This window comes from Hyla sarda, chromosome 10 (genome assembly GCF_029499605.1).
Source record: "Hyla sarda isolate aHylSar1 chromosome 10, aHylSar1.hap1, whole genome shotgun sequence".
NCBI lineage: Eukaryota > Metazoa > Chordata > Amphibia > Anura > Hylidae > Hyla > Hyla sarda.
This window is the reverse complement of record NC_079198.1, coordinates 16,300,486-16,322,303: the sequence shown is the minus strand read 5'-3', so window position 1 is coordinate 16,322,303 and position 21,818 is coordinate 16,300,486. Positions and strand designations below refer to the sequence as shown.

Sequence of the window (21,818 nt, the reverse complement as noted above, 5' to 3'; positions counted from 1 at the left end):
GATACTCTTCAAGCTCATCTCCACCCGTCCCAAATCTATAACTTCCAGCATCTCCCGCTGTTTCCCGAGATGCTTCCTATCTGTAAACATTATGGAGGGGGAGGTGAGGAGGGAGGAGCGGTTCTGTGGTTCTGCCATTTCCCCAAACCCCAAACAAATCAGGAGGCATCAATAATTTAACGTCCCTGTAATGGACGCCAGGGAGCAAGACAAGAGAGAAGCCAAGGACGCAGGGAAAGGCATTAAGAGGGTGAGGTCATCTGCTGGCAAGAAAGGGGGAGGCAGCTACCTTAAATTAAGAAGATCAAAACCCACCACAGGACAATAAAGAACACGGATCGGGACGTGTGCGTTGGGAAATAATGTTAAAAACATGCAATATATAAATGCATATACATCTACACATACACAAATCTGCGCACACATAACGTGTTTGGCTTACATAGATTGGCATTCCACCAATGGCAACTAGAAGATTTTTTAAGGAAGAAACATTGGAAGGATCAGATACACAAAGTCAACATTTTATGGTCCTAGCCATCACAGGGTCTCTCCTACATGGGGCAATAATTATAAACAAATGTCCATTTAGTCGATAATTGGCCCATGTAAAAAAAGGATTCATTCTTGCGAATGCACATAACATTTATGAAAATCATCGATAAAACTATCAAAAGGATTGTTCTGCAGGAACAATTCTTGCTCAAAAAAAAAAAAAAAAAAAAAACAGTACGTCGCAAACTTGTTGCACAATTTCACAGCAGATTTTCCCTACAGTAAGGAAGGGGGGAAAAAAAGGCCATGTTGGAAATTTTCCACGGCATCTGAACATGGAGGGGAGGAAGGGGGGGGGGTTTACGGTCCTGTATTGCATTCAATACCCCCTAAAAGAGTTTACCTTACACATGCTGCTTACGAACCACCACCAGATTGGATGATGTGGGCCAGCCAAATTGTTTATTAATTTTTTATAAAGGGCGTCTGATTAAACAGTTTTCAATCATCAATAGGCTGATTCCACAAAACTAGATAATAGGTATCTGACCGGTGAGAAGTGAGTCAACTAAGGAGGTGGTGATGGAACAGGATCAAGATAAAATTTAATTCGGAATATTCAAAAAATAAAAATAAATATTATATACATATACATATACATATACATATATATATATCTATCTATCTATCTATCTATCCATCCAAAAATGTTAGCGGGTCAGAACAATCCACTTAAGGGGCAATGACCCTAAGGACCAAGGATGTGTGGATGCTGGTATTACCAAGTGAAAAACCTTCCAAGACAGACGAGCCTAAAACTTCCTACAAGTTAAGGCCCCAGTGACTCTCACCGGCCAACCATCACCCAGGTGACATATCAACACCGTCCCCAGCAAAGAAAGGGTGCAAAGTAAATGTAAATGGGAGGCGGCAGCCGTAAGAACGGGGAGGAAAGAGAAACGAGTGCCAGTCTCCAAGCAACGGGAAATACAGAGAAAGAGAGTGAAAGGCAGGCTAAAAATAAACTACTTCAAGAATAAGAAGCAGCAAAATACACCCAGATCTATAACTGCACCAAATATACAGCACAGACCCACACATTAACCCCTTAGGGCCCAACTGCAGCAGAGGACAAACGCGCTCCCTATCACTCTTTGGCTATATGTATTTACAAAAAGAAAGAAAAAAGTTTAAAAAATAAATAAAATTTCAAAACAAAATTTTAAATCATTTTAAGGTTTTAAAAAGACCCAGAGCTCAATTTTACATCTCACTTTGCAATATATTTATTCTTCAGGGGGTGCAATAACTTTGATACCAGTTTTCGACAGGGCAAAAAGTTACTGTAACACATGACCTATGACTATTTCGCTGTACAATGGGCCGCGGCACACAATGAGGCTTCTCATAGGAATGTATGGAGTGACACAATGTGGGCCTATCTGTGCAGCTGGCCGGTCGCACCCCATAGGAAATAGACACTAGTATAGTGGGGGGGGGGGGGGGATATATGTGATGGCTAAAGAGATGCCAGTCAGCGGTCCCATAATGCCGTGTACAACAGACCTTTAAAAAAATAATAATAATTACTGTATTTTTCGCCGTATAAGACGCACTTTTTCTTCCCCAAAACTTGGGGGGAAAAGTCGGTGCATCTTAAACGGCGTATACACCCCTATAGCGGCGGTCCCTGCGGCTAATACAGGACATCACTGATCACGGTGATGCCCTGTATTAACCCTTCAGACGCGGCGATCAAAGCTGACCGCCGCATCTGAAGGGAAAGTGACACTAACCCGGCTGTTCAGTCGGACTGTTCGGGACCGCCGCGATTTCACCGCGGCGGTCCCGAACAGCCCGACTGAATAGCCGGGTTAGTGCTTACAGGACACCGGGAGGGACCTTACCTGCCGCCTCTGCGTCTTCTCCGTTCAGGGATCCCCTGTATGGCCGGCGCTCTCCTTCCTCGTCATCACGTCGTCGCGTACGTGCGTAACGACGTGATGGCGGCGACGGAGAGCAAGGATACCCGGCCGGCAGCAGAGACGTTCCGGAGCAACGGGGACACGGCGACAGCGATGGAGCGACATCCAGGGCAGCGGTGTCGGGTCCGGAGCGGCGGGGACACGTGAGTATTACCTCCTATGCAGTGGTCTTCAATCTGCGGACCTCCAGATGTTGCAAAACTACAACTTCCAGCATGCCCGGACAGCCAACGGCTGTCCGGGCATGCTGGGAGTTGTAGTTTTGCAACATCTGGAGGTCCGCAGATTGAAGACCACTATTGGGTTCAAAATCTTTTTTTTTTTTTTTTTTAGATTTTGCACCTATAAATTGGGTGCGTCTTATACTCCGGTGCGTCCTATAGGGCGAAAAATACGGTAAGTGTGAACAAAAAAAAAATCCTATAAATTGTCATTCAACTCCCGGAGAGATTTTACGCTGTTGCAGCGATACCTGTTGCAGCACGACCGCGGACGTATAGGAGTACAGCGCTAAAGCACATCCTAGCGTGGAGTTTTCATTCTGAAAATGGTGTGCATGGCAACAGGACCAAAGCTGGGAAAGGGGGAGAGAGAGTTTTGTTTTCTTATTTTTGCTACTTCAATGGGTCTCCTGTTGCCGTGACATAAGTTACCGTACATTGTAAATTGAGATCTACAATTCACAGCTCCGTCGGTTGGATAAAAAAAAATAAAAAATAAAAAAATGAAATCTATTATTAAACAGTCCTAGAATAAAGATATTGCGCTTAATAAATGCCTCGCAGAACGATTTATTGTGCCAGAGACTTTCAGATTTTAATACCGGAGCGCATATCGCGTCCAACTCGAAGATTTATAGACGTCGTAAACCGGGAGAATTATGGAAATCTGGACACGGACTACAGAGAAGGCAAAAAAATAAATTAATTAAATAAGTTGGGATTAGTTTAAAAAAAAAAAAAAAAACAGGGAACAAAATAAATTAAAAAAAATAATCGGTTCTTCTGAATAAAAAAAAAAAAAAAAAAACAACACCTTCCCTTCCTGTCCGTTTTACATGACATTCAACGCCTCTCAAGACATTTGGCTCTGCCGTCGCCGGCAGTGTCTCAACACCCAGAAGGGTTAAGCCGTCGGCCGCCCTCTCGCTTGTTTGGCTCGGTGCCCAGGTGAAAACTCTCTTAGTGTCTGACCTTTTCATCTCTTTCCTCTTTAGGTTTCCTGTACGCACTGGGCCGGACAGGTGCCAAGACTCCATTACACCCCTTGTACTGTAGGGCTGTATCCCTGACTGCCCTGTGGGCCAAAGTTTGGTTCCAGGCCCCGCCTTCTGCGCCACCATCTTTCTCGCAATAGCAAAAAATAAATAAGACTTCAGGGAATTTCCTCTGGAATTAACACTTAAGATTACCAATAAAGATTCACGTGAGGGTTTTATGGTTCTAGAAGCCTGGTACCGTGCATTTTGGCCTACAGTTATCCGAAATGTATGGCCAGCTTTAGAAATAGGTGCAATTATTAATTGGTATTGTCTGGGGTTAGCAAGAATACTGCCTTTTTCCAGAAACTGCGCCACTGTTAACCGGAGGATGAGTTTGGTACTACAGCAAATACCAAATGAGTGTGACCGAACAGCAATACCAAATAGCCTCTAGACAAAAAGTGGCATTGTTTGTAGCAAAAAATATATATAAATAAATAATTGGATGTGGGTGGGCACCCAAAATTTCTAATCCTGGACAATAACAATTTGCATCTGTACTTTCCTGTAGAGCTGGAAAACCACAATGGTACCTAAAAAGGTTTTATGGATCAAAATGGCAGACGTGTCAAAAAGCAAAAATTTTAAAGATGCCATGAACGGGTATGCCCAAAAGCTGCAGCGCCATAGTCAAGCTCCAAAGAAGAAGTCTATGGAAATCTCCATTAGCATTTATGTACCAAACAACGGCAGCTGCAAGGATTGCAGCCAATCTAGGCCAAACATACACAGTCCGCACCGGGCCGATAGTCGGGATCAATACAATCGTTGGGTATTGGCCCAGGGCAACAAGACTCCTATAAAGTATAGGGCATTTATGGCTCCAACATAACACGGCCGACTCAAATAGTGTGACCGGAAAACAATGCTGGTAGCTGTTGTAGCCCAAACCCGTATGGCGGTCTTGTAGCCCCCTTTTTTCTATACAATCCAGGTGCCGATATCCTCAGAATCCAGTTAAACTTGGCTGTGCTGAGCACACAAGTCCAGCTGGAGAAAGCACAGCTCACGGGGGAATGAGGAGGTGGATGGGGAGGGGGGTTGAATGCATACAATGGGGCTATTGATAGGAGAACTGGCTTGGACCACTCTACTGGGGCACTTAACCCCTGGACACCAGTCACGCCATCACTGTAACCTTTAACTCCCAGTGTTTACGCGGACACTGACAATGTCGCCAGATCATGGAGACGAAAAGCAAAGATGGACTGATGTTAACCACATGTGCGACACCGTTGCGCCTTCCATGGATAATTACGGAGGAAAATCATAGGGGCCATGCTCCCCTACCTGGCACAGACTGGGTTAAGTGCACGGGTGGGCCACGTGTTTCATATCTGCCATGCCTGTGCATGGCAGGCGTCCAGAAATGAGCCCCCACATCTCCTGGTGAATCACTGCGCTCCTCAGCTCATATGCCCCCCTCTCGCAACAAACCCCCCCCCCCCTCCCCAACCCACCATCCCAAACAAGCCTCCCTCCCCCTTAGTCTGACTCAGGCACACAGTCCGGCCTGTTCTCCCTAATTAAAGGGAAGAGTTACCAGCCTCTGACATCACAGTCTGAATGTATCCTAAGAGCTGACTTCAATGGGGCTCTGTGTGCAAGACGGCGCTGCGGCACGGCACCCACGAGCGAGGGGTGGGCATCCCACTACACAATGAACTAATTACTAACTTTGCAGAAATGGAAAGAGAGGGGGGGGGGGCACCCCTACAATGACCACACCTTACACCCTCGCTGCTCCCAGGGACACAGCACATCAAACAGAATAACAAGTAATTGTAAGGATGCTGGCAGTGCCAGGATGCCCATGGGGGATGCACGTTACACTCAACTGCTGGCAGTCACTGCCAAGCATCACATGACGGCTGACACAAACACTAGATAAAAGTCCAGACGCTGAACTGGAAACAAATAGGCCCCACTTGCTGCCGAGCTGGTCTTGGACAATGCCCATCTGCTGGGCACACTTTCAATGGCCGCACTACTGCCACAAAACACTTTATTATGAGGGACTCACAAAAGTTCTGCCTCAGGCTTACGTATTACCAAATGCATTGTGTCATACGTGGCTCAGGTTTAGAGGCGGACATGACAATGTCGTAAACAACAACGGGGCTTAGTGACTAAAGTAAATGCTCAAGACAGCTGAGTACTGCTCAAGAACAATGGAAAGACTTTAAAAGAACTTAAAGTGGATGTCCAGGATTAGAGAAATAAGGTGTGTGTGTGAGTGTTTGAGTGTGTGTGTGTGTTTGAGTGTGTGTGTTTGAGTGTGTGTGTGTGTGTGAGTGTTTGAGTGTGTGTGTGTGTGTGTGTGAGTGTTTGAGTGTGTGTGTGTGTTTGAGTGTGTGTGTGTGTGTTTGAGTGTGTGTGTTTGAGTGTGTGTGTGTGTGTTTGAGTGTGTGTGTGTGTGTTTGAGTGTGTGTGTGTGTGTGTGTGTTTGAGTGTGTGTGTGTTTGAGTGTGTGTGTGTTTGAGTGTGTGTTTGAGTGTGTGTGTGTGTGTGTTTGAGTGTGTGTGTGTGTGTGTGTGTGTTTGAGTGTGTGTGTGTGTGTGTGTGTGTTTGAGTGTGTGTGTGTGTGTGTGTGTTTGAGTGTGTGTGTGTGTGTGTGTGTGTTTGAGTGTGTGTGTGTGTGTGTGTGTGTGTGAGTGTTTGAGTGTGTGTGTGTGTGTTTGAGTGTGTGTGTTTGAGTGTGTGTGTTTGAGTGTGTGTGTGTGTGAGTGTTTGAGTGTGTGTGTGTGTGTTTGAGTGTGTGTGTGTGTGTTTGAGTGTGTGTGTGTGTGTGTTTGAGTGTTTGAGTGTGTGTGTGTGTTTGAGTGTTTGAGTGTGTGTGTGTGTGTTTGAGTGTGTGTGTTTGAGTGTGTGTGTTTGAGTGTGTGTGTTTGAGTGTGTGTGTTTGAGTGTGTGTGTGTGTGAGTGTTTGAGTGTGTGTGTGTGTGTTTGAGTGTGTGTGTGTGTGTTTGAGTGTGTGTGTGTGTGTGTTTGAGTGTTTGAGTGTGTGTGTGTGTTTGAGTGTGTGTGTGTGTTTGAGTGTGTGTGAGTGTTTGAGTGTGTGTGAGTGTATGAGTGTGTGTGTGTGTTTGAGTGTGTGTGTGTGTTTGAGTGTGTGTGTGTGTTTGAGTGTGTGTGTTTGAGTGTGTGTGTGTGTGTGTTTGAGTGTGTGTGTGTGTGTGTTTGAGTGTGTGTGTGTGTGTGTTTGAGTGTGTGTGTGTGTTTGAGTGTGTGTGTGTGTTTGAGTGTGTGTGTGTGTTTGAGTGTGTGTGTGTGTTTGAGTGTGTGTGTGTGTTTGAGTGTGTGTGTGTGTGTTTGAGTGTGTGTGTGTGTGTTTGAGTGTGTGTGTGTGTGTTTGAGTGTGTGTGTGTGTGTTTGAGTGTTTGTGTGTGTTTGAGTGAGTGTGTGTGTTTGAGTGAGTGTGTGTGTTTGAGTGAGTGTGTGTGTTTGAGTGAGTGTGTGTGTTTGAGTGTGTGTGTGTGTTTGTGTGTGTGTGTGTTTGAGTGTGTGTGTGTGTTTGTGTGTGTGTGTGTTTGAGTGTGTGTGTGTGTGTGTGTGTGTGTGTGTGTGTGTGTGTGTGTGTGTTTGAGTGTGTGTGTGTGTGTTTGAGTGTTTGTGTGTGTGTTTGAGTGAGTGTGTGTGTTTGAGTGAGTGTGTGTGTTTGAGTGAGTGTGTGTGTTTGAGTGTGTGTGTGTGTTTGTGTGTGTGTGTGTGTTTGAGTGTGTGTGTGTGTTTGAGTGTGTGTGTGTGTTTGAGTGTGTGTGTGTGTGTGTGTGTGTGTGTGTGTGTGTGTGTGTGTGTGTGTGTTTTTCCCTGACCATAAACTGGACCCCTCCAACCCAACAAAATCCGGCTGAAAAATTCAACTCGGAAAATTCCATTGCGGCAGAGTCCCATTGTTTTCAATGGGTTTCTGCTGCATTGTGCACATGGCGGAATTTTTCACAACAGAAACATCTGCCACTGAAATCCCAGCCTCTGCAGGGAGAACCGACAGGTCAATTCTTTCTGCGGAATCTGCACGGATATGCATTGCCATCTATGGAGACAACGCATTTCCAATTGGTCCTAGTGCCGGCATCAGTTGAATGTCCGCATTTCACAGTGTGAATATACCCTAATATACCTAGATGTACTCATTTTGGGGGAGAATGAATAAGCATGTACAGTGGTCCCTCAACACATGATGGTAATCCGTTCCAAACGGACCATCGTTTGTTGAAACCATCGTATGTTGAGGGATCCGTGCAATGTAAAGTATAGGACAGTGGTCTCCAACCTGCTGACCTCCAGATGTTGCAAAACTACAACACCCAGCATGCTGGGAGTTGTAGTCCGGGCATGCTGGGAGTTGTAGTTTTGCAACATCTTGAGGTCCGCAGGTTGGAGACCACTTGTATTGGAGGTTATACTCACCTGTCCCTGCCGCTCCGGACCGTTACCGCTCGTCGCCGCTGCCCTGGATGTCGCCTTCCATCGCTGTCGCCGCGTCCCCGGGGTGTCCCTGATGCTCTGGCAAGGCCTCTGCTTCCCCGCCATCCTTGCTCTCCGTCGCCGCCATCACGTCACTACGTACGCTGCTCCTATTGGATGGCGGGACGGCGTGCGCAGCGACGTGATGATGACGATGGAAAGCGCAGACAACGCAGGGGAGGACGCCAAAGCGCCGAGGACAGGTAAGTGATCGTCAGCGGACCACACAGGGCACCGTAAACGGCTATCCGGCGGCAGCTGAAACAGTCTGCCCTGCCGGATAGCCGTTTATGCGATGGCCCCGACATACAAAAACATTGTATTTTGATGCTGCCTTTAACATGCGATGGTCTCTGAGAGGCCATCGTATGTTGAAATGATCATATGTCGGGGCCATCGTAGGTCGGGGGGGGGGGTCACTGTACTCACCTGCCACTGATCCTCCCTCGCCAATGCCCCCTCCACTGCTCAGAACTTCCTGCTCTGCATCCCAACGCACAGAAAAATTCCCATTAAGCCAAATCACTGGCAGAGACAGGTCACCACAGCTAGACCAATGATTGGTCGAAGAGGCAATTCCCTTGTGTCCAGACTTAGAACAGGAAGTTCAGAGTAACAGACATAGTACTGTCAAAACGGCAAGAATTGTGGAAAGTAGACATAATATATATATACACACATATATATATATATATATATATATATATATATATATATATATATATATATATATATACACACATACATACACACACATGCACGTCAACTTTTTTTTCCTTTTTTTTTTTATATAAAGTGTATTTAACATGGGGATATATATATATATATATCTCCCCACATTAAATACATTTATATAAAAATAAAACGGTAGCGCTGCGTCAAAGGGATCACAACAGAACAGGACCATTGTTTTTGGTAGCAAGACCCCCACATTCAATACATTCAATAGAAGGCCATCATAGTATGACTAGGTTAAGAAAAATGTATTATCATGGCGGCAATCAATACTGTTCTATGCCAGTGTTGGGAATATGATGGTCTAATGGGGCAACAAAAAACAAATCGACCCATTGAAAAATGTGCCCCTTACTAACCCTTACCCCGGACCGGTAAATATACATAAAATAGCTGGAAAGGATTTGACATCATACTGCCTCAATGCATAACACAGCACATAGACGGGACACAGAGGAGATATTGGTTTTCCGCACATCAAGGTCAAAGCAAAGACCCGAAACTAGTGCATGGAGGCAGCCCCCGGAGGAGAACTGCAGACACAAGCTAACCACACTGCGCCACTTGGCACTGCCCTGTAATCACCCACCACAAGGGCAGGGGGATAGAGTTACTGATCAATACGCAATGTCTTTCTGAAAATGCTAAGCCAAATGTGTGAGCGCTATGACCTCACCACTATCACCATCAAGGTCGCGAAAAGGAAGGGGGGGGTTGTTGTTTGAAGACAGACAAAAGGAGGGAGGGGAAAAAAAAAGCTATACGACAAGTAACAAGCATCTCCAATATGCCATCGATGTTGCTGCAAAAGGGAACTGGCATTGAGAGCCAGTTAAAGGGGTACTCCGAAGGAAAAACATTATTTTAATCAACTGACGCCAGAAAGTTTAACAGATTTGTAAATTGCTTCTATTTAAAAATGTTAATCCTTCCAGTACGTATTAGCTGTTGAATACTACAGAGGAAATGCTTTTCTTTTTGGAACACAGTGCTCTCTGCTGACCTCTCTGTCCATTCTAATAACTGTCCAGAGAAGTAGAAAATCCCCATAGCTAACATAGGCTGCTCTGGACAGTTCCTAAAATGGACAGAGATGTCAGCAGAGAACACTGTGGGCATGATGTCAGCAGAGAGCACTGTGTTCTAAAAAGAAAAATAATTTCCTCTGTAGTATTCAGCAGCTAACAAGTACTGGAAGGATTAAGATTTTTTTTTTTTTTTATAGAAGTAATTTACAAATCTGTTTTACTTTCTGGCACCAGTTGACAAAAAAAATAAAAAATAAAAAAAGTTTCCTACCGGAGTACCCCTTTAAAGATGGGTATGAAACCAATACGCTGTACCATGATGTTAAGGCGGCCATACACATTACACTAATGTCTGCTGAACCTAATGATTTTGAGAACAGTTGCAGATGTAACAGTCTAAATGTATATTAGGTGTTTGTCCGACAATCGCTCAGGAGATCAGGCAAGCTGAATTTCAATGTCCGATTCATTTGTTCTAAAGGGAAATCAAAGCTACTTAGGGAGGTGATCTACAACAGCTTATTCCACTTTCCCCATAGAGAACGCCTGTATACTTGGCCAAATCGAGCAAGCGTTCCTCAGACATCAATCAAAAGTAGTACGACCAACTTTAAGAAGTTTTCTTATCTGGGGTATTTACGGCACATTCACAGAATATGCTATAAATGTCCCATAGATGCCTGTCCCACCACTTTTGGGACATTCACCTATATCCAGAATGAGACTCATTGTCCCACTCGGACCTGCTTGTGGCCAACTAAGGTGGTATGGCAGCTGAAAACAAGAGTCAGCTGTTTAAATTTAATGGGGGTTGCATAGAAGCATTAGCAAAGCAGTTTCTGCAACTTTCATAGTTACTTAAAGGGGTATTCCAGGAAAAAAAATGTTTACTTCTATGAAAAAAAATTCTTAATCCTTCCAGTAGTTATCAGCTGCTGAAGTTGAGTTCTTTTCTGTGTGACCACAGTGCTCTCTGCTGACACCTGTCTGTCTGTCTTAGGAACTGTCCAGAGTAGGAGCGAATCCCCATAGCAAACCTCTAATGCTTCGGACAGTTCCTGAGATAAACAGAGGTGTCAGCAGAGAGCATTAACTCAACTTCAGCAGGATTAAAACATTTTAATAGAAGTAATTTACAAAAATCGGTTAAACTTGCTGGAGCCAAAAAATAGTTTTTTTCCTGGAATACCCCTTTAAATAGACAACTGAACCGAATTCCTGATAACTGAGGAAGTAACAAAAACAGCTTTGCTAGTATGAGATGCCCATTAAAGTCAGTGGATCTACGCAAACTGCCGCCTCAGTCATCAGCTTCCTGACTACCTACAGTGGCAAAGCTGGTCAGAGGAGGGGGGGGGGGGGGGGGGGGGGGGGGGGGGGGGGGGGGAGAGACACAGAGCCCTTATTCTAGAGATAGGTGAAGATCCCAAAGGGGGTGGGACCTAGGGCATACCCTGTGTGTACTGGCCTTGTGTTAGGCGCCAGTATCAGGCAGAAGTGGAAAGATTTACATCTTTTTTTGTAACTAGACTGCTTAGAGTAGCATTCACAACTACCCAGCACAACAAAAAACAAAACAAAAACACTACTACTACCAGATCCTTGGGTTTAAGTCTTTTAGCATGGATGATTCCAGCAATGGTCAAAGTACCAGACTACCTAAAAATCATTACGCTACAGTTTATCAAAACATGATAAAGCAATACTGAAAAGTAGGGATGTCCCGATACCGATACCGATACTAGTATCGGTATCAGGGCCAATACTAGCCATTTCCCTGGTATGGGGGGACTCGTTCAAATCCGATACCTGCTGTTGCACCGCTGCCCCGTTCTCCCGTCCGCATAATGGCGTTCCATGGAGGAGCATGTGACACACACCACTCCTCCTCCTCCACTGCGCCCAGCGTAACGCTATGGAGGAAGCAGTGACGTGTAGGTCACATGCTCCTACATAGAACGCCATTATGTGGACGGGAGAACGGGGCAGCAGCCCCCGTCAGAGGACAGCCGCAGGTGAACTGTTTACAAGGGTGGGGGCTGCGGTCTACAGGGGGCCTCCTACTAATGTCTAAAGGGGGGGACCTGCTGTCTACAAGGTGGGGCTGCTACTAATGTCTACAGGGGGGGGCCTGCTGTCTACAAGGTGGGGCTGCGTTCTACAGGGGGCTGCTACTAATGTCTAAAGGGGGGGCCCTGATGTTTACAACGGGGCTGCTACTAACGTCTACAGGGGGATACTCCCTACTATTAAAGGCAATCTTACAGCAGAGTCACCTGCACTAACTTGAATTTATAGGTAGATAGTGCAGGTGACCCGGTTTCTACCGCTGCTCACCACGTGGTCATCGGTCTTGCCCATAGTGCAAGTATTTTTTTCTGCCCAATGGAGAAGAGGAATCTTGGCTCATACTAAAGCAGCCGCCTCCATTGCGCACAACAAGGACCCACATATCAGTGTGGTAAGCAGCGTCAGAGACCGGGTCACCCTGGTGTCAGATTCCCATTAAAATAAAAGTACTCGTACTTGGTATCGGCGAGTACTAGAATTAAAGTATCGGTACTCGTACTCTGTCTTAAAAAAAAGGTATCAGGACATCCCTACTGAAAAGTTTTAGGGGATAAGATGTCTGATCGCGGGGGGGGGGGCCTGCAGCTGGGAACCCCCAGGATATCTCCGGTAGCACCCGCTATCATCTGGTGCACAGAGCAAGCTTTGCTGGCAATGCAGGGGCCGGAAGATCGTGACATCAAGGCCCCGCCCCCTGAACGCAAGCCTATGGGAGGGGGCGTGACGGCCGAGGGGGCGCATGATGTCACAATCCTCCGGCCCCAGCATTGCCAGTCATCAGGCACGGAGCAGATAGGGGATAAGATGTCTAGGGGCGGAGTTTCCCCTTTAAGACAACCATATATGTAAAATTGTGGTTGGGCTAAACATGCATTCAGGTGGCCGCTACTGCTGCTGACCCAGCTCCATTTATCTCAACAAGAGAGAGTATGACCACCAAGAAGTTCATCAGCAATCCGACAATGATCAACCAACCATTGGGGGTTTAGCATTTCCTTGCTCCATCCCTAAAACAAAACCCTCCCTAGGTGAGAAGAAGATTAAAAACTCATTGAGCAAAGAGTGGAACAAAAAGGTTGTGGAATGGCCTGTTACATATGAGTAAGGAAAGGTCACATGTGAAAGGCCCATGAGTGATGGAGCGCCTCTCCGTAACAGACACGGTCACAAATCATATCAATGTGCTCTTTGTAGAAACACTTGCATAACTTTAGTTACACCACTTATCCATATCACCATAAACTCACAGCTAAGCCGGCCATAGATGTAAAAGTATTTACCCTCAACACGACCCTTCTAACAAAAAAGGGATTGTAAAAAGCAGTCATCCCCTTAAGGATACGCTCAAGTGAACTCTACTGCTACTCTAAATTTTAGCATAAGCTCTTTTTTTCCACGATGGGACAATGACCACCGATGAAAGATTTCTTTTAAAAATGGGTACTCGGGTGGAATTTTTTTTATTTTTTTTAAATGAACTGGTGCCAGAAAGTCATGTAAGGAGCTCTGGCCGGCTTCTTACATGACAGTGGGCTCAGCCTATCACAGGCCGGGGCGGGACATCGCTACGGATGGTGATACGCCGACGGCTCTGCGGCGTCCCCATCCCCAGGAAGTGGAATGACGTCAGCACTGCCGGACCGTGAGGCCTGTGCCGGACCAACGGGGGCTTGTAGGAAGGTATGTATGGAGTTTATTTTGTTTCTTTTTTAGGCCCGGGCACGGGCATTTAGAAAAGTGTACCACTACAGTTGTCCTTTAAAGACAGATTCGTTAATTACTTCTATTTAAAAATCTTAATCCTTCCGGTACTTATTAGCAGCTGTATGCTACAGAGGAAATTCTTTTCTTTTTTTAAATTTTTTTTTTTTGTCTTGTCCACAGTGCTCTCTGCTGACACCTCTGTTCGTGTAAGGAACTGTCCAGAGCGGCGTAGGTTTGCTATGGGGGATGGTCTCCTGCTCTGGACAGTTCCTGACACGGACAGAGGTGTCAGCAGAGAGCACTGTGGACAAGACAAAAAAAAAAATTTAAAAAAAGAAAAGAATTTCCTCTGTAGCATACAACTTCTGGAAGGACAAATTTTTTTATTAGCAGCTGTATGCTAAAGAGGAAATTATTTTCTTTTTTGTCTTGTCCACAGTGCTCTCTGCTGACACCTCTGTCCGTTTCAGGAACTGTCCAGAGCGGCATAGGTTTGCTATGGGGGATTTTCCCCTGCTCAGGACAGTTCCTGATACGGGCATCAGGTGTCAGCAGAGAGCACTGTGGACAACACAAAACAAAAATTCAAAAAAGGAAAAGAATTTCCTCTGTGGCATACAGCTGCTAAAAAGTACTGGAAGGACAAATATTTTTAAAGTAATTGAAAGTAATTTACAAATCTGTTTAGCTTTCTGGCACCAGTGGATTTAAAAAAATAAAATAAAAAATGTTTTCCAGAGGAGTACCCCTTTAAAAATAGCATGTTGGCATGACGTCAATAAAGCATAACATTTCCAGTGATGTAAAAAACTACATTTTCTGGTAGTTTTGGCTTTGTGTCCCAGATGAGATGTTAAACACCTGAATAAAGTGGGGTCATGGAAAAAAAAAAAAAAAAAAAAAGTCCAGACAGGAAAACAAACGTCGAACCAGGCGAAGGAGGGGGCGTTTTGGCACAGAGATGCTTTTGAGAAGGTATGGGGTCACTCTCCCCACCACCCTGAAAGGCATCAAAAAGTTTGATAAGTCACAGCACACACTTTACGGAGCCAAGACTCGGCAGTAAACAAGAACAGACCCAAGTCTGTACTTGGCCGAGCTGCAACCTTAAACTTTTGAAACCTACGTTGTAACAAGTTCCAACAGGTGCGCGATCGGAAACTGGTGGTAGGCAACTAGATGATTCTTCAGCTGTTGTGAAACGGGCTGTAGACTAACAACAGCTGGAGAGATATGGGTTGTCCATCATTGGTCGGCTTCCGGAGTGGTAGTCTACCAAGCAAAGTTCTTTTAGATGTAGAGGTGGCACATGTTCGATTAGGCCAGTGTTTCCCAACCAGGATGCCTCCAGGTGTTGCAAAACTACAACTCCCAGCATGCCTGGACAGCCTTTGGCTGTCCAGGCATGCTGGGAGTTGTAGTTTTGCAACACCTGGAGGCATCCTGGTTGGGAAACACTGAATTAAGCACTTAAAAAGTGGTCATTGACAAATTAAAGGGGTACTCTCGTAGAAAACTTTTATTTTTAAATCAACTGGTGTCAGAAAGTTAAACAGATTTGTAAATTACATTAAAAAAAAATCTATTAAAAAATCTTAAAGGGGTACTCTGGCGCTTAGACATCTTATCCCCTAGCCAAAGGATAGGGAATAAGATGCCTGATCGCGGTGGTCCCACGTGTTGGCTTCGGGGGCTGATTTTAACGGGGTGCGGCATGTAAGATCACGGGGGTCCTTTGGATAGGGGATAAGATGTCTAAGTGCCGGAGTACCCCTTTAATCCTGCCAGTACTTTTTAGGGGCTGTATCCTACAGAGGAAATGCTTTTCTATTTGGATTTCTCTTCTGTCGCGACCGATGCTCTCTGCTGACCTCTGCTGTCCATTTTTGGAACTGTCCAGAGCAAGAGAAAATCCCCATAGCAAACATATGCTGCTCTGGACAGTTCCTAAAATGGACAGCAGAGGTCAGCAGAGAGCACTGTGGTCATGACATCAGAGAAATCCAAAAAGAAAAGCATTTCCTCTGTAGTATACAGCCCATAAAATGTATTGGAAGGATTAAGATTTTTTAATAGAAGTAATTTACAAATCTGTTCAACTTTCTGGCACCAGTTGATTTAAAAAACAGACCAAAAAAAAGTTTTCCATGGGAGTACCCCTTTAATGTCACAGGTCAACAGGAGGAGACATCAAAAATAGAAAAGCATCTACTAGAATAAAACAATGGACACATAAAGCAAAGCATCATCATAATGCAACACTACGAGGCTTTTCCCTCCCATGTTTTGGACCCCAAACAAATATTGCTTTGTTAAGGACCACGTCACCTCAAAGCCACTCACCAACCCCCTCTTCCTGGCCGTATGCCCCAAAACCCACCCTAGGGTGTGACAATCTTTAAACAAAGCTTGGCTTGTCATCCCTGGTTAACTTTTCGAAGGTAGGAGCTGGCTGCCGGAGGCTTGTGTGTGGGTGTAATACCTGCAATGGGCCATTAACTCTTCCCCTGCCAGCCAGGTATGGCTCAGCAGCCTACAGGTTAAGTCTAGGGGTGATGTACTTTTGAATGTCAACAGCCAGAAGTCTCAACAGCACATCTATTTCAGTAAGGGATTCCCAGTAGGTTGCCTTTGTGCTCCAGGGGAATAACCCAAAGCTGGCGTGTGCAAGAATAGAGCGTACAGAACCAGTTACTCCGCCACCTTGGCACTGACTGTGTTAAAGGCAGGTAGCATGATTAGAAGGCAAACCCGATCAAGAAACATTTCGGGAGCGTATAAACATAGCGAACAAACCCAAACGGGCAGAGATCAGAGGTAATTCGGGAGCAGCATGGCATGTGCAGGCAGGCTGGGCATGAATGCGGAGGAGGCATGCGGGCCGGGTGTCTGCAGAGGGCTCAGCAGTGCAAACACGACAGGAGCCTGACACACCAACGCAAACTTCGTCAAAAGTTTGTAGAAAAAAAAAAAAAAATTGTATATAATAGATATATATATTTTTTTTAATAAAATATTTAAAAAATTATAATATTAAAAATATATATATATTTAATATTTCTTATATTATATTAATATAATTAATGTTTTATTTATTTAATATTTTATAAAAAAAAATATATGGAATATATATATATATATATATATATACACACACGGTATATATATATATATTTTTTTTTTATAAAATTTTAATTTATATTAATATAATAATTATTAAATATATATAATATTTTTTATATAATATAATTTTTATTTATTAAAAAAAATATATATATTTTAATAAATACATTATTTTATATAGTTTTATTATATTATAAACATATACACATATATATATATATATATATATATATATATATATATACACATACATATATATATATACACACATACATATATATACATATATATATACATATATATATATATATATATACACATACATATACACACACACACACACACACACGGTATAATATATATATATTTTTTTTATTTATTTATTTATTTTTTTGTCTTTTTCACACATAAATACACACACACACACACACACACACATATATATAAATTTTGATGTCTGGATACAAATGTGGTGCAGCCTGAGGTCAATGTCTCGAAACAATCTACAGGAATAGAATGGTGCACTTTTGTCACCTCTTGTGTCCCAGCGGCCTCGGCATGAAGTGAAGCCGCCCCATTTGTTTCATGCTGGGAGGGCGTCAAAGGAAAAGACGTGAACAGCAGGCAAGAATGTAAACAAGAAAACAACTTGTCAATGTAATTATCCTCCCAGGGAAGGGTCGCTCCCCCTGTGAAGATGAAGGGAGATTTAGTCATTAGGACTTTTACGCCATAATGTCTGGGAGGTAGATCAAGAGGGAACAGGCTACCTCCAAAAGAGATGGACCAAAGATGAGCCTTCTACATGGAGTCCACCAAAAGGTTCTATTCCCACACTAAACCCTTGAACTTGAACTGGCCCATAGTTTTCAATGTCCTAGTGAATTCAGAGATCTGGGGGTCTGCCTTAAATTTGGGGAGCTCCAAACTGGGTCCAAAAGGTGTTTGATAAGGACACCAAGTAAGTTTTCCCATAGGTTGAAGATTCGTCACAGATTTGCCTAAATAACATTGTTCTAGATCAGTGGTCTGAAACTGTGGCTCCTCAGACGTTGCAAAACTTCAACTCCCAGCATGCACGGACAGCCGTTGGCTGTCCGTGCATGCTGGGAGTTGAAGTTTTGCAACATCTGAAGAGCCACAGTTTGAGACCACCGATCTAGATAAAGATTTAAAAAAAATAAAAAAAAATCGCGGAACTTGACTGTACACCCAGAAACCAGTCTAAAAACGTGCCAGTTAAGGCATTACTATATGGGAGGCCCATTTAGCCTTAGGTGTACCCAAATTATGTCACAGATTTGCCTAAATAACATGGTTCTAAATATAGGAATATGGTAACTTTACCATACACCCAGAAACCGGTCTTAAAATGTGCCCGTCAGCTAACTTTTTTGGGGGGGTTGAATGCTACCAATATCTGACTGTTCTTATTGCAGAAACAGTGACCAGTGTCCACGTTGCTCTTCAACAAGTCAAGAGGTGATGCAATGGAAAACTCGAAACAATGGAGGAGGATTACAACCCAATGGAGAAGTTAAATGGGCACTCTGAAAACAACATTTTTGCTATTGCACACCTTATGGTAAATACAAAAAAAAAAAAAATCTTTCTATTGTCATTTGTTTAAAAGAAAAAAAATGAAGTTTTCTATGTTTTGTGTTTAAAAAAAGCTGCCACTAGATGTCTCCCTACATGCCAGAGCACATTCCTCCCCCCCCCCCCCTCCACCTTATCTCTTGCACAGACTTTGGACTCCTGCTGGCCTGGCAGAAGTCCAAAATCAGGAAATGCAGTCTGGAGTGCTGAGGGGTGTGTGTGCAGCCTTAGCTAATCATAGCTCATCTCACACACTGAACTGCTCTGGGCTGTGTGTAGCCGAGTGAGGGAGGAAGTTCTCCCCTGTATGGCTTCAAATGATGTCATGCCTGCTGGGGAACGCCCCTTCCCAGTCTGTGAATCTGACTGAGCAGAAAATACAGAGCAATATCAAGGTAGAAAACAAAACAATTTAAATAAAGGCCGGGGGTGGTTTATCATTATGGGGGCAGTGAACTGGGAGGATTTTAAAAATGTAAGAAGAACATGAGAGGAACTCTTTAAATGGAAACCTAGGAATGGTAAAAAGAAAAAAATGTAGATTTTTTGTTGGATGAAAGACCTATTATTTACCTTGCCGCAGGCCATCGCCAGTGTTCCCCCCCCCCCCCTCCATCTTGAATCTTTATGAGCAATCCAACCACCATCTACAAAGTCTCTTAAGAACCCATGTTGCTCATAGACATAGTATACAACAAAAAGTAAACAATCTGCAGGTTTATGCCACATGCCGGCCAAACCGTACAACCTCATGTGCTCGACCCAACTACACGGTACCTGGTTACTCGAAAAGTTGCAACCATCTGCAAGCGTTCTAGCACAGGAAGCTTATTTGCCATTTCCGTGACCAAGACAAGACCAGGTGCATTGATCAGAAGAGCGAGCCGAATGCTTTAGATTCCAAGAATTCAACTCTCTGTGTATATGGAAGAACATACATGTGGAATGCACTCCAATTATGGTTAATAAGAGGCAAAAACAGACACAGTTTACAATAGTCCTCGACGTGGAGAGAAAGGAACATGAGCGCAATTCATTACCATCAGGAAATTACCATATGCCAATAAGAGCAGAACATGCCGCGGTTTCTGCTGGAGGGGGACAAACATGGGAGATGATCACAATTGTACACAAAAAACCTTCCTATTGCATGTTAGGCTGACATGTAGAAGAATGGTTTTGTGTGTATACATGGCCACTTCGATAAACCGTGCATAAGGTTTTGTTACCGATTTTGGCACTGGTACCGGTAGCTAAGTAAAACTAGGGGTACCCTGATGTTGGTGCCAGTAGCTAAGTAAAACTAGGTGTACGCTGACACGTCAACGTACACCTAGTTTTACTTAGCTACTGGCACCAATGCAAAAATCAGAAACAAAACCCTATAAGCCATTTGGCCCATAGGCCGCCCCCACATTGTAACTCCTCCATATTACAATTCGCTTTAAAAGGGTATTCCACCTCTAAAACACCCTATCCCCTGGTGATATGTCCCCAGTAGGGATCTACCGATATCAATTTTTTAGGGCCAATACCGATACCGTTTATCTGTGACCTTTCAGGCCGATAACTTATACCGACATTCCGGTATAAAGGTTATCAGCTAGTCCCCCCCCGGCCCTGCAGAAGCTGCTGCAGATCAATCATTTAAAGTGGGTGCTTTTATAATTACCTGTTCCCAGGCTACTTCTGGCTCCGGCGGCGTCCTGAGCTGTCACGGCGGGCACTGACGGGGACGTCGCGTTGAGGACGTCACTCGTCATTGCGCTGCGCAGCGCGCAGGAGCCAGAAGTAGCGAGGACCCCGGGCCCTGGGAACAGGTAATTATAAAACAGGGGATGGGGGAGGCAATGGGGCAGCGGCGGTGGCGGCGATCTCTGGCCAGGGAGGAGAGGCATTATCGGCATATCGGCAAGGTAGTTGCCGATACCAATAATGTCCAAAATCGTGAATATCGACCGATAATATCGGCCAAACCGATAATCGGTCGATCCCTAGTCCCCAGCAGCCAGGCCCATGCTATCTCCCTGCTGCACCCAGCGTTCGGAGCGTCGGGTGCAGCCTGGGGGGCTCATGAAGTCATGGCCGCACTACGCTTGTCACGGCCACGCCCCTTCAATGCAAGTCTATGGGAGGGGCCATCGTGCCCCCCTCCCCCAATAGACTTGCATTGAGGAGGCATGGCCGCGATGCATTGCCAGCCTCTGCCCGCCAGTCTTCCGGCACGGAACGAAGTTCACTACGTGCACCAGATGTCTAGGGTGCCGCAGCAGAGATCGCGGGGATCCCCAGTGGCTGGACCTCCATGATTAGATATCTTATCCCCTATCCTTTGGATAGGGGATAAGATGTCGAGGGGCGGAGCACCCCTTTAAGTATTGAACTGTAAGCTCTGGTGACAAGCCCCACTCTCTCATTGACGAGTCCTTGTAATTAAGTCCCAGCGGCTGGAGCACCCCCGATCAGGCATCTTATCCCCTAGGGGCGGCTACATTCACACGGGTGGGTTACTTGCGGAATTTCCGCACCGTATTTGCTGCAGAAAATCCGCAGCAGATTTTGCTGCCATTGCCTTTAATGGGTCAGCAGTAAAATCCGCAATAGAGGCAAATATGCAGATTTTCCTTCGGACCCAATGGTAACAAATTCAGCTGCAGAAATTCTGCAGGTAATGAGCCCATGTGAACGTACCCTTTAAGTGTATCTGTCTTAACTCCAAAAAGTGAGAGCACAGAGTCACTCCACGACACGAGTTTGCATGTTCATACCCAATGTCTGGCGAGTACGTCAACACATATACATACAGCTGTTCACAAGAGCACTGACCTGCAAAGTTACAGTTCGAAATTAGTGTCCGGGTACAAATTCCAATATTATCTCCCGTTCTTCACATTCCTGCTTTCCTCTTATCCCGATGTGTTTAAAGGGACAGGATGCAAACATGAGATATAACAAAGACCTTTGAAATTACCTCGAAATGCAAAGTGACTAAATCAAACGCTGCAGGGATATTCCTATCCCCAATGATATATCGTTGACCAGGAATTTCTGATGACACCCTCGAAACGGAAAAGTCCCTCAAGGTTATATTTTTTAGGAAGGATCCTGCTGCTAGAAGTAGAGTTTCCCCATATACTTCTGATCTTATTACTTTGGTTTGCTATATACGTAATTTCTTAATAAGACTATAATTCGGGATAGGTTTCACTAAAGTCCTGACAGTTGTCAGATTGTCAGGCTTCAGTTTAGCGCCATGTCAGTGGCCTATGTACGAAAGGGGCAATCCAAGCCTGGTAAGGGGAAAATCACGGCGGAGAGTTTTGCCAATTCAAGATGGTTCCTAAAATA

At 44.7% G+C, this 21,818-nt stretch overlaps 1 protein-coding gene across 2 annotated transcripts in view; it reads right to left on the bottom strand.

The window, feature by feature from the left end:
- Nucleotides 1–21,818, bottom strand: part of ERF (ETS2 repressor factor) — a 53,407-nt gene that overhangs the window by 19,470 nt on the left and 12,119 nt on the right. The window contains exon 1 of one of the 2 annotated variants that reach the window (XM_056542926.1): nt 2,403–2,633. The exons of the other annotated variant lie outside the window; for it this stretch is intronic. The gene's annotated coding sequence lies outside the window, so the exon portion shown is untranslated. Of the gene's footprint in view, nt 1–2,402; nt 2,634–21,818 lie in introns of those variants that run through there. 2 annotated transcript variants of the gene reach the window in all.